This window comes from Mobula birostris, chromosome 4 (genome assembly GCF_030028105.1).
Source record: "Mobula birostris isolate sMobBir1 chromosome 4, sMobBir1.hap1, whole genome shotgun sequence".
Lineage (NCBI taxonomy): Eukaryota > Metazoa > Chordata > Chondrichthyes > Myliobatiformes > Myliobatidae > Mobula > Mobula birostris.
Genome location: NC_092373.1, coordinates 142,468,273 through 142,480,444, shown reverse-complemented (window position 1 = coordinate 142,480,444; position 12,172 = coordinate 142,468,273).

The following is a 12,172-nucleotide window of genomic DNA, read 5'->3' as shown; positions in this document are numbered from 1 at the left end:
CAATGTCCTCCTTCTGTTTGTACAGAGAGCGGGAAGGGTCTGCATGAGCGTCTGTGTGTCCTGCTGAAGGCAATGTCCGTCTACTGTTTGTACAGAGAGCGGGAAGGATCTGGATGAGCGTCTGTGTGTCCTGCGAAGGCAATGTCCGCCTACTATTTATACAGAGAGCGGGAAGGATCTGGATGAGCGTCTGTTTGTCCTGCTGAAGGCAATGTCCGCCTCCTGTTTGTACACACAGCGGGAAGGATCTGGAGTGAGCGTCCGTGTGTCCTGCTGAAGGCAATGTCCGCTTTCTGTTTGTACAGACAGCGGGAAGGGTCTGGAGTGAGCGTCCGTGTGTCCTGCTGAAGGCAATGTCCGCCTTCTGTTTGTACAGAGAGCGGGAAGGATCTGGAGTGAGCGTCTGTTTGTCCTGCTGAAGGCAATGTCCTCCTTCTGTTTGTACAGAGAGCGGGAAGCATCTGGATGAGCGTCTGTGTGTCCTGCTGAAGGCAATGTCCGCCTCCTGTTTGTACAGAGAGCGGGAAGGACCTGGAGTGAGCGTCTGTGTGTCCTGCTGAAGGCAATGTCCTCCTTCTGTTTGTACACACAGCGGGAAGGATCTGGAGTGAGCGTCTGTGTGTCCTGCGAAGGCAATGTCCGCCTCCTGTTTGTACAGAGAGCGGGAAGGATCTGGAGTGAGCGTCTGTTTGTCCTGCTGAAGGCAATGTCCGCCTACTGTTTGTACAGAGAGCGGGAAGGATCTGGAGTGAGCGTCCGTGTGTCCTGCTGAAGGCAATGTCCTCCTTCTGTTTGTACAGAGAGCGGGAAGGGTCTGCATGAGCGTCTGTGTGTCCTGCTGAAGGCAATGTCCGTCTACTGTTTGTACAGAGAGCGGGAAGGATCGTGGAGTGTGCGTCTGTGTGTCCTGCTGAAGGCAATGTCCGCCTACTATTTATACAGAGAGCGGGAAGGATCTGGATGAGCGTCTGTTTGTCCTGCTGAAGGCAATGTCCGCCTCCTGTTTGTACACACAGCGGGAAGGATCTGGAGTGAGCGTCCGTGTGTCCTGCTGAAGGCAATGTCCGCTTTCTGTTTGTACAGACAGCGGGAAGGGTCTGGAGTGAGCGTCCGTGTGTCCTGCTGAAGGCAATGTCCGCCTTCTGTTTGTACAGAGAGCGGGAAGGATCTGGAGTGAGCGTCTGTTTGTCCTGCTGAAGGCAATGTCCTCCTTCTGTTTGTACAGAGAGCGGGGAGCATCTGGATGAGCGTCTGTGTGTCCTGCTGAAGGCAATGTCCGCCTCCTGTTTGTACAGAGAGCGGGAAGCATCTGGATGTGCGTCTGTGTGTCCTGCTGAAGGCAATGTCCGCCTCCTGTTTGTACAGAGAGCGGGAAGGACCTGGAGTGAGCGTCTGTGTGTCCTGCTGAAGGCAATGTCCTCCTTCTGTTTGTACAGAGTGCGGGAAGGGTCTGCATGAGCGTCTGTGTGTCCTGCTGAAGGCAATGTCCGCCTCCTGTTTGTACAGAGACCGGGAAGCATCCGGAGTGAGCGTCCGTGTGTCCTGCTGAAGGCAATGTCCGCCTCCTGTTTGTACACACAGCGGGAAGGATCTGGAGTGAGCGTCCGTGTGTCCTGCTGAAGGCAATGTCCGCCTCCTGTTTGTACACACAGCGGGAAGGATCTGGAGTGAGCGTCCGTGTGTCCTGCTGAAGGCAATGTCCGCCTTCTGTTTGTACACACAGCGGGAAGGATCTGGAGTGAGCGTCCGTGTGTCCTGCTGAAGGCAATGTCCGCGTACTGTTTGTACACACAGCGGGAAGCATCTGGATGAGCGTCTGTGTGTCCTGCTGAAGGCAATGTCCGCCTCCTGTTTGTACAGAGAGCGGGAAGCATCTGGATGAGCGTCCGTGTGTCCTGCTGAAGGCAATGTTCGCCTACTGTTTGTACACAAAGCAGGAAGGATCGTGGAGTGAGCGTCTTTGTGTCTTGCTGAAGGAAATGTTCACCTCCTGTTTGTACAGAGAGCGGGAAGGATCTGGAGTGAGCGTCTGTGTGTCCTGCTGAAGGCAATGTCCGCCTACTGTGAGAATAATCCTCATCAGCGGTGTGGACAGATAAATCAACATGGTGCCCCAGGAGTGGGTGGAATTGTTAATTTTGAAAAGGAATTAGAGCCAACGCCTGACTTTATTGTTGATAATTTTATTGTAAATAAGTCTTAACTCTTGACCAAGGGTTGAGAGTAAATGAACGATTTACTGTAAACATCTTTCATTTGTATATGAACAGAGAGTCAACGCATAATTTTATTGTAAATAACTTTATTTATTGAATAAGGACTCAGGGTCAACGAATGTTTTTTTATATGTATATAACTTTATTTTGTAATACTTGTGAATAAAGTATTTTTGGAGAAAAAAATGTCCGCCTACTGTTTGTACAGAGAGCGGGAAGGATCTGGAGTGTGCGTCCTGTGTGTCCTGCTGAAGGCAATGTCCGCCTGCTGTTTGTACACAAAGCGGGAAGGATCTGGAGTGAGCGTCCTGCGTGTCCTGCTGAAGGCAATGTCCGCCTGCTGTTTGTACAGAGAGCGGGAAGGATGTCACAGAGCTATACAGCACAAAATCATCGAAGCCCCGCCAATCTCTAAATACCCATTCACATTAATTCAACTCTAATCGGCATTTTTCTCAGTGTCTCCCATAGGGTGCAGATCAAAGTTGTTCAGATGACAATGAGATCAAAGTACAAAGTAAATTTATTATCAAATTACATATATATGTCACCATATCCAAACTTGAGATTCATTTTCTTGCGGGCATTTACAATAAATAGAAGAAACACCATAAAATCAATGAAAGACCACACCAAAGAAGACAGACACACTATGTGCAAATACAGAAAGAAAAAAGTAAACAAATAATAAATATCAAGGACATGAGTTAAGAATCCCTGAAAGTAAGTCCATAGGTTGTGGGAACAGTTCTGTGAAGGGGTCAGTAAACACCTCTGGTTCAGGAGCCTGATGTTTGAGAGGTAATTACTGATCCTGAACCTGGTGGACTGGGGCTTGAGGTTTATGTACCTTCTTCCTAATGCAGCAGCAAGAAGAGAGCATGGCTGGATGATGGGGGTCCTTGATGATGGACTTTGCTTTCCCCTGACAACGCTCCTGGTAGATGTACTCAATGGTGGGAAGAGCTTTATCCATGATGGACTGGGCATCGTGAGAGCTGATGCGGTTGAGGTGGTGGAATTGAGAGAGGGGGATGATGTTTTTATAAGTAATAGGGTGGGAAGAGGTATAGTCCAGGTAGCAGTGAGATTATGTGGGTTTGTAATAGACATCAGCAGATAAGCAGTCTCCAGAAATAGAGACAGAGAGGTCAAGAAAGGGGAGAGAGGTATCGGAAATCGGGAAGGGGAAGGGAGATGTCGGAATCGAAATAGAGTTCCTCTTCTCCTCACCTACCACCCCGCTGGCCTCCACGCACAGCACCGCACCTGCACTCAGGATGAGACTTTTCATTCCAAAACAAAGGCAATGTCCTCCTTCTTCAAAAAAAAGGGCTTCCCTTCCTCCACCATCAACACTACCCTCAACCATACCTCTTCCATTTTATGCACGTCTGCTCTATCACCATCCCACCCCCCCAGCCTACCTGGAATAGGGTTCTTCTTGTCCTCACCTACCACCCCACCAACCTCCGCATCCAGCACATAATTCTCTAACCTCTGCCAGCTCTAATGGGATCCCACCATCAAGCACATCTCTCCCCCTTCATCCCACTTTCTGCTTTCCACAGGGATTGCTCCCTACGCGACTCCCTTGCCCATTCGTTCCCCCCCCCCACCCCCAATGATCTCCCTCCTGGCACTTATCCTTGCAAGCGGAACAAGTGCGACACCCTCCCCTACACATCTCCCATCATTACAATTCAGGGCCCCAAACAGTCCTTCCGGGTGAGGTGACGTTTCACTTGTGAGTTTGGTACTCCCAGTATATCTTGTATATAGGTAAGACTCGACGTAGATTGGGAGACCGCTTCGCCGAGCATCTACGCTTCGTCCTCCAGAAAAGCGGGATCTCCCAGTAGCCACCCATTTTAATTCCACTTCCCATTCCTATTCTTATATGTCAATCCATGGGCTTCTCTACTGTCACAATGAGGCCACACTCAGGTTGGAAGAACAACTTATATTCCGTCTGGGTAGCCTCCAACCTGATGGCGTGAACATTGATTTTTCAAACTTCTGGTAATAGTCCCCTCGCCCTCTCCTTCACCAGTCCCCATCCCCTTTTCTCTCTCTCTCTCTCACCTTATCTTCTTGCCTGCTCGTTGTCTCCCTCTGGTGCTCTTCCCCACTTCTCTTACTTCCATGGCATTCTGTCCTCTTCTATCAGACTCCCGCTTCTCTAGCTCAGTATCTCTTTCACCAATCAACTTCCCAGCTAATTACTCCATTCCTCTCCCTCCCAGTTTTTCCTATCACCTTGTGTTTCTCTCTCCCCTCTCCCACCTTTTGAATCTACTATTCAGCTTTTTTTGTCTCCAGTCCTGCCAAACGGTCTCAGCCCAAAACGTCGACTGTACTCTTTTCCATAGATGCTGCCAGGTCTGCTGAGTTCCTCCAACATTTTGTGTGTGTTGCTTGGATTTCCAGCATCTGCAGATTTTTCCTTGTCTGTCTTCTATTGAATAAATAGAAATTGGCTACTGAATAAAGGATGGGAATCCATTGTCCTCACTTCCAATTTAGCAATCTCCACATTTAATAGACTATCCTCTACAATTTATATCTCTGCCAATTTGATTTCATAAAAAGGTAGTTAACAAAAGCAATGAAGAAAATGTCAAGTTGAAAAATAAGGCAAAAAAGTCAGCAAGGACAAATGGTAGACTATGAAGCTGGGATTGTTTTTCAGGAATTGGCAACAAATTACTAGAACATTCCTAACAGAAAACTGATTTTGAGGAGAAATCTGCATGTAATATCAAAAACTGTAAGAGTTTTCTATGGATATATAACAAGAAAGAGGGTGGCATGGTAAATGTGGGATCTTGAGAGAATAAGGCTATATAAATAATAACATTAAACAATGCAATAGCAAATACTCAAAGTCATTTTTTGCATCGGTCTTTAGAGGACAGTGTAAGTATCTGGAATATAACAGGTGGGTTGTGGAGGCTGGATCTTTAGAAGTAGGCAGAACTGTTTGATTATGTTGAATGATGGGGCAGCCTTGAGGGGCTGGGTGACCTTATCACGCTCCTATTTTTTTGGTTTCTTGTGTGTTCTTTTAGCCTCCAAATGTTCTTTCTGTGACTCCATGATTTTCTCTTCCGTTTCACCAACTACTTCCTTTCTCATGCATTTTCCATGCAGTCATGGGAAATGAAAGAGCTGTCCTTTTACCTCTTCTCTTCCTAACATCCGAATATCCAAGCAGTCCTTCCAGATGAAGTAGCAATTTATTTGCACTTACTTTATTTTACGGTACTGTATTTGGTGCTCTTCGTGTGATTTACTCACACTGGAGAAACTAATTATAGATTGAATGAAATATTTGCAAAACAAGCCTGTTCAATCTATAAGGTGATCTTGTCACTTTAATCTGCCATCTGACTTTGGCCCCTATGCCTTTGGTTTCTTATCCCATTCCTTGGAGCTGTTGCATCTTCTGATTTGGCACATTGCATTCCTCCAGAATATATAGTGAGTTCAACAATTTCAGATATTCAGCCTTTCCAGTTTATATCAAAACTGGCCAATTCTGCTGAAAGATCATTAGTTTGAAGTGTGTCCTTCTCCACGTATGCTTAATGACCTGCTGTGTATTTCCAGCATTCAGGTTTTGTTTCACTATTTCTGGTGTTTTGCTTCTATTGGATTTTGTATTTCTTGGCTCCAGCATTTTTAAAATACTTTATTTCTCTCTTGTTTTCATTCACAACCTGTTTACATTTTGTCAAAACATTATCTATGATTTTAAAAAAAACACCTTCACCACTCTCTCAGTTAACATCAACACTTGTATTGTTAGGTCCTATTGGGCTCCTCCTTAAGACAAATGTTCCCTGAGTTTATTCCACCCTTTCTGCAAAACAGTGCTTGACTTCTAACATCTCAATTCTGGTGAAAAGTGCTCCAATTTCCTCCCATGTTCCCAAGATATACCGTAAAGATTAATGTTAGTGAGTTGTAGGCATGCTATGTTGGTGCCAGAACCATGGCATCACTTATGAACTGTTCAACACAATCCTCACTGATCTAATGCAAACAAGGCATTGCACTGTAAGTTTTAACATATACTACATGTGACAAATAAAGATAATCTCAAAAAAACCTTTAATTTTTGATATTGCATATTGTGTTTTCTTTATTAATTTAATGGTTAAATGTATCACTGTATTTTGAGATATTGTTCAGGTCAGGGGCTTCAATTTTCAATTTGCCCAGAGTCCCAATAAATCATAATGCATTTCTGTTGCAAGATTGTTTATTGTGATATTTTTCCAGAAGCTGTTTGCCTCTATGGATTGTGACAAGAATACACATAGATTAAGATGTAGCTGGCCTGGGCTGGCACCAGTGGAATCAGCAGTTGGTCTGCCACCTATCTTCAGGAGAGAGAGAGAGATAAGGAAAACAATGGGGCAGCATTTGGAGATGTTAATGAAGGAAGGAGAGCTGTCAAGAGTGGCTCCCCCTTTGAACCCTGAACTGTTTGAAGTGATGAACAGGCGATACCCCAGCAGGGGGATAAAAAGGGACAGGTTCGCTAAGGCAGGGCACACACGACACCCGAGGTAACAAGACCCTGGAAGCGGTGCGTCTCTCACAAGTCGGTGGGAAGTACCGGGCCATAAACGCACAGGGTGGAAAGGCACAATCGGCGGGAACCTGGTGTGTGTCCACCCTTGCCTGGGTGCCAGGTTCACCGCAGGGAAACGATTCGTATCAGGAAACGGAGGGGTCACGGTCGGTGACCTCAGATGACATCACAAAGGACTCGCCGAAAGCTGACTGCGAAGGTCTGTGTGGAAGTCGTTTTGAACATTCATTCATTTTGTTCTCTCTCTCCTTCCCCCAACTGTCCATTGCCATGGCAGCGATTACTGCGAACTGAACTGGACTAAATTGAACTGAACTTTGCGTCACTTTGAAACTGGTCATTTACCCCTAGACAACGATAGAGCTTGATTGATCCTGTTATCTGAATTCTGTGTACATGTATGTTTATCATTGCTGAACTGTTACATTCATTATCTTTTTGATTAGAGTACTGTGTTGCTTGTTTCTTTAATAAAACTTTCTTAGTTCTAGTAATCCAGACTCCAACTGAGCGATCCATTTCTGCTGGTTTGGCAACCCAGTTACGGGGTACGTAATATAGGTGGGGTTCTCGTCCGCGATTTTGAACGCTAAATTTGGGACGCAGTAAATCGATTGGGTCAAAATTCCTGAAAGAAAGAAAAGACAAACAGCAGAAATGGAGGCTGAGAAAATTATAAAGGCGCCGACCTTGGAGGCATTAGAGGATGCCAGGAAATCGGAATTGGTAGCTGTGGCCAAATGGTTGAATCTTGCTAAGGGGAAGTCGTCAATGAGGAGAGAGGAGATACACAGAGCTATCGTAGAGCACTATGTATCTAAAGGTGTGTTTCCCCAAGGCGAGCTGGAGGGGGTGTCTATTGAAAAACCTGCTGGAGACGTGGTACACGTGCAGCTTGAAAAACTGAGACTCGAGCACGAGTTCCGGGTACGGCAGTTGGAGCGAGAAGAGAAGGAGAGAAAGTTAGAAAGGCAAGAGAAAGAGAAAGAGTTAGAAAGGCAGAAGAGAGAGAGGGAGAGAGAGAGACAGTGGGAGCGAGAGGAGAAACAGAGGGAAAGGGAATTTGAGCTGGAGAAGTTAAGGATAAGGGCAGAGCAGGGGCCCGTGCCGAACCAAGGTGGAGGGTTCCGGGCGACCCAGGAGGTTAGGCTGGTTCCCTCATTTGACGATACCGACATGGATTGGTACTTTCTCCATTTCGAAAAAGTTGCTACAAGTCAGGACTGGCCGAGGGATAAGTGGGTTGTTTTGCTTCAGAGTGTACTGAAAGGGAAAGCCCAACAAGCTTACTCAGCTTTGTCCGCGGAAGATGCCCAGAGGTACGAGGTGGTGAAAGAGGCCATCCTCAGGATTTATGAGTTGGTCCCGGAGGCATACCGGCAGAGGTTCCGGAATGCGAGGAAGCAGTGGGACCGCACGTATTTAGAGTTTGCCCGTGAGATGCAGACATATTGTGAGCGATGGTGCGCCTCGAAGGGGGTAGAGGGGGATTATGACAGACTGCTACAGCTGACCCTGATTGAGCAGTTTAAAGGTTGTGTCCCTGAGGGTATGAGACCCTACCTAGATGAGAAAGAGGCAGCCACGTTAGCCGCAACTGCTAAGTTAGCGGATGAGTATGCGTTGACGCATAAAATGAAGTTTGCCCCGAGTAAAGGCTACCAGAAGGGTAGTCAGGACGGCGGGGAGAGTCCGCCGGAAAAGTCAGAAAGTAAGCCGGGGACTAGTGAGAAGGATAAGGTAGACCGGGAGCAGTCTGGAAGGAAGTCTCCTGGGGTCGTCTGTTATAATTGCGGGAAAGTTGGACACTTTGCGTCCAGGTGCTTTGCCCCAAAGAAGGAGATGGGAAAAGGAAAAACAGCGATTTTGACTGGCTGTATCGAGCTGGTAAACGAACCGCTAGGGAAGGACAGGTCTGCCAAAGTTAAGGAAGGGCGCGAGAAGTTTATCTCGGCCGGATTGGTGTCAGTGAAGGAGGGGTTAAAACCAGTTCCAGTGCGGATCTGGAGAGACACGGGAGCGTGTCAGTCACTGATACTGAAGAGTGTATTAGAGTTTAGCTCAGAGACCCAGACTGGGGAGGTCAAGGTCAAAGGTATTGGGGAAGGGACAGAGGCAGTCCCTTTGCACCAGATACACTTACAAAGCAACCTGGTCTCTGGACTAGTCACGATCGGGGTGAGGCCCGAATTACCGATGAAAGGCGTGGAAGTCTTGCTTGGTAATGACCTCGCCGGGGGAATCGTGTTCCCATCTGTGAGATTGACAGGTCAGCCTGCCAGCATTGAGGCCCTGCCCATGGACTCACAGGTTCATCACGGGACCGCAGTAGTAAATTTAGCTGAGACATTTCTGCCAGCCTTGTACGAGAAGGGGGTAGAAAGTGAAAAGAAGGAGTGTAGTGAGGCAAGAGGTAGTGAGGGAGCTAGAACAGACGTAGCATTAGCCAGGAAAGAATTTGTGCAGATGCAGGAGCGAGATGAGGGGCTGATGGTTTTGGCAGAGACAGCTCTCTCTGACACCGACTTGACAAGGGAACTAGTAGGCTATTGTGTGGAGGAGGAATGCTAAGGAAGAAAGGGAAACAAAGTACTGTACCCGCAGGTGAAGAATGGGGGGTGGTGCAAAAGAGTTATGGGGATGAGGTTTTTAACCTGGCCCACAAGGTACCCCCCGGTGGACATTTTGCTGTGCTGGAGGAAACAGTTGGTGGAATCATGAAAGAGGTTTACTGGCTGCCCAGGAGGAAGGATGTTATTGATTATGACCGACGCGAACTGAGACGGTCACAGGCTTTTGATATGCTAACAAACCTAGTCGGTGTTAGCGTGGAAATCAATGAAGCTAGGGTCCCCCTGATAAGAGAAAAAAACCATTTTGAAAACATGAGTATGGTATCGGCCAGATGGGAGAAGGCTATTGTTTTGGCCAGCTCTGCTGATAAGGTCTCTCCCTTAATCCCCGAACAAAGCGACTCTTTAGGAGAAGTAATTAAACGACTCGCACACGTGTGTTTGATTGTCCCGAGGCGATGCAACGAACTGGGACGTTGGGTGGTGTCTGTTACACTAGGTCTACCTAGCGAGCACCATTCCTCTAGAATGAGTAATTCAGTGACTAAAGGTCTGACGAACACAGAGGTGTGTATTGGCGATGTAATACGGCTGTCTGAAGCCAGCTTGATAGTGAACCTTGAAAAAAATGAGTTCGGCCACACGAAGGTCACTTACCTGGGAATTGGGGTGACACAGGGGCAGCTGGCAGCGATGCAAGCTAAAATGCAGGCTATCTCTGACATCCCAACCCCAACAGACACAAGGACCCTCAGAAGGCTCTTGGAGATGGTGGGGTACTGTAGGAAGTTTTGCAATAACTCTGCGGTTACTACCCCTTCCCCTCCTACTAAGCCCTTGCGGGAGAAAACTAAGTCGGAATGGGACGACCCTTGTTATTGTGGTCCGGGACAAGACCAAATGAGAGGTTACATTGATCGCAATTCATCAGTGTTTTTGGCCACTATGAAGTTTGCTAAGTTGGAGGCTGGTCTAAGGGATTATTAATAACATATAAAAGGAACAGAAAATGTGATGGCTGACTGTCTGCCAGGTGTTGACAACTTCAAATTCGCTGTACTAGCCAAATAGCTGATAAAGATGTGTACTTGTGTATATCAAATAATGTATTCATGTTTGTAATTTTTACCCCCCGGTAAAAATCCTTAAAGGGGGGAAGTGTGACAAGAATACACATAGATTAAGATGTAGCTGGCCTGGGCTGGCACCAGTGGAATCAGCAGTTGGTCTGCCACCTGTCTTCAGGAGAGAGAGAGAGATAAGGAAAACAATGGGGCAGCATTTGGAGATGTTAATGAAGGAAGGAGAGCTGTCAAGAGCAGCTCCCCCTTTGAACCCTGAACTGTTTGAAGTGATGGACAGGTGATACCCCAGCAGGGGGATAAAAAGGGACAGGTTCGCTAAGGCAGGACACACACGACACCCGAGGTAACAAGACCCTGGAAGCGGTGTGTCTCTCACAAGTCGGTGGGAAGTACTGGGCCATAAACGCACAGGGTGGAAAGGCACGATCGGCGGGAACCTGGTGTGTGTCCACCCTTGCCTGGGTGCCAGGTTCACCGCAGGGAAACGATCGTATCAGGAAACGGAGGGGTCACGGTCGGTGACCTCAGATGACATCACAAAGGACTCGCCTGAAAGCTGACTGCGAAGGTCTGTGTGGAAGTCGTTTTGAATATTCATTTGTTTTGCTCTCTCTCTCCTTCCCCCCACTGTCCATCGCCACGGCAGCGATTACTGCGAACTGAACTGAACTAAATTGAACTGAACTTTGCGTCACTTTGAAACTGGTCATTTACCCCTAGACAACGATAGAGCTTGATTGATCCTGTTATCTGAATTCTGTGTACATGTATGTTTATCATTGCTGAACTGTTGCATTTATTATCCTTTTGATTAGAGTACTGTGTTGCTTGTTTCTTTAATAAAACTTTCTTAGTTCTAGTAATCCAGACTCCAACTGAGTGATCCATTTCTGCTGGTTTGGCAACCCAGTTACGGGGTACGTAACAGGATGTAAACTACAATAAGAATTCTGTCTGGGCACCAAGCTTTCCTTTTATTTAATGGTTCTCATTGATCACAAGTGGAGAGAATTGCATCATACTACAGAGTCTTTAAAAGATGCCCAGAAATTCCACTATATTAATGTTGCAACCTGTTTACAAAAGCTAATCATTACTTCTTGACAAAATTAATACAAATATATTAATGGAAATAAAAATGTACACCCCACAGATCACTTGAGAATTAGATTGATTGTAGAATTGCCTACTAGGCTGCAGTAAACAGCTACAATATGAAACAGAGTAAAAAAACAGAAAAATGCACATAAGTGGTCAAAACCAAAATAAATTGCAGATAGTCAATAGCAGGTAGTTCCCATGTGAGGCGAGAGACAACATACAGAAATGCAAAAATTGGGAATACATTAGTGAAGTGTTGTTTGCATTGAGGACAACTGGTTGTTGCAACACTTAGTTCTGTTTATTGAATACACATTCCATGCTCATTTTTAGTTATGCCTGGTGTTACCTTTCCATATTAAACCAGAGTTGATCCTCCAGCTTGATAGTAATGAGTGAGTAAAGTCTATGCCAAGACCACATGGAGATAGATTGTGGTAGTGTATGTTTTTACTGCTGGGACAGTGTTGGTTCAGAACGTCAGATCAGTTCTGAGTCTCTCCCATTTAGCATAGTAGCAATACCACACAACATAATGGATGCTCTTGGTGTGAAAACGACTCTTTGCTTTCATGAGCCCTGTACAGTCATTAG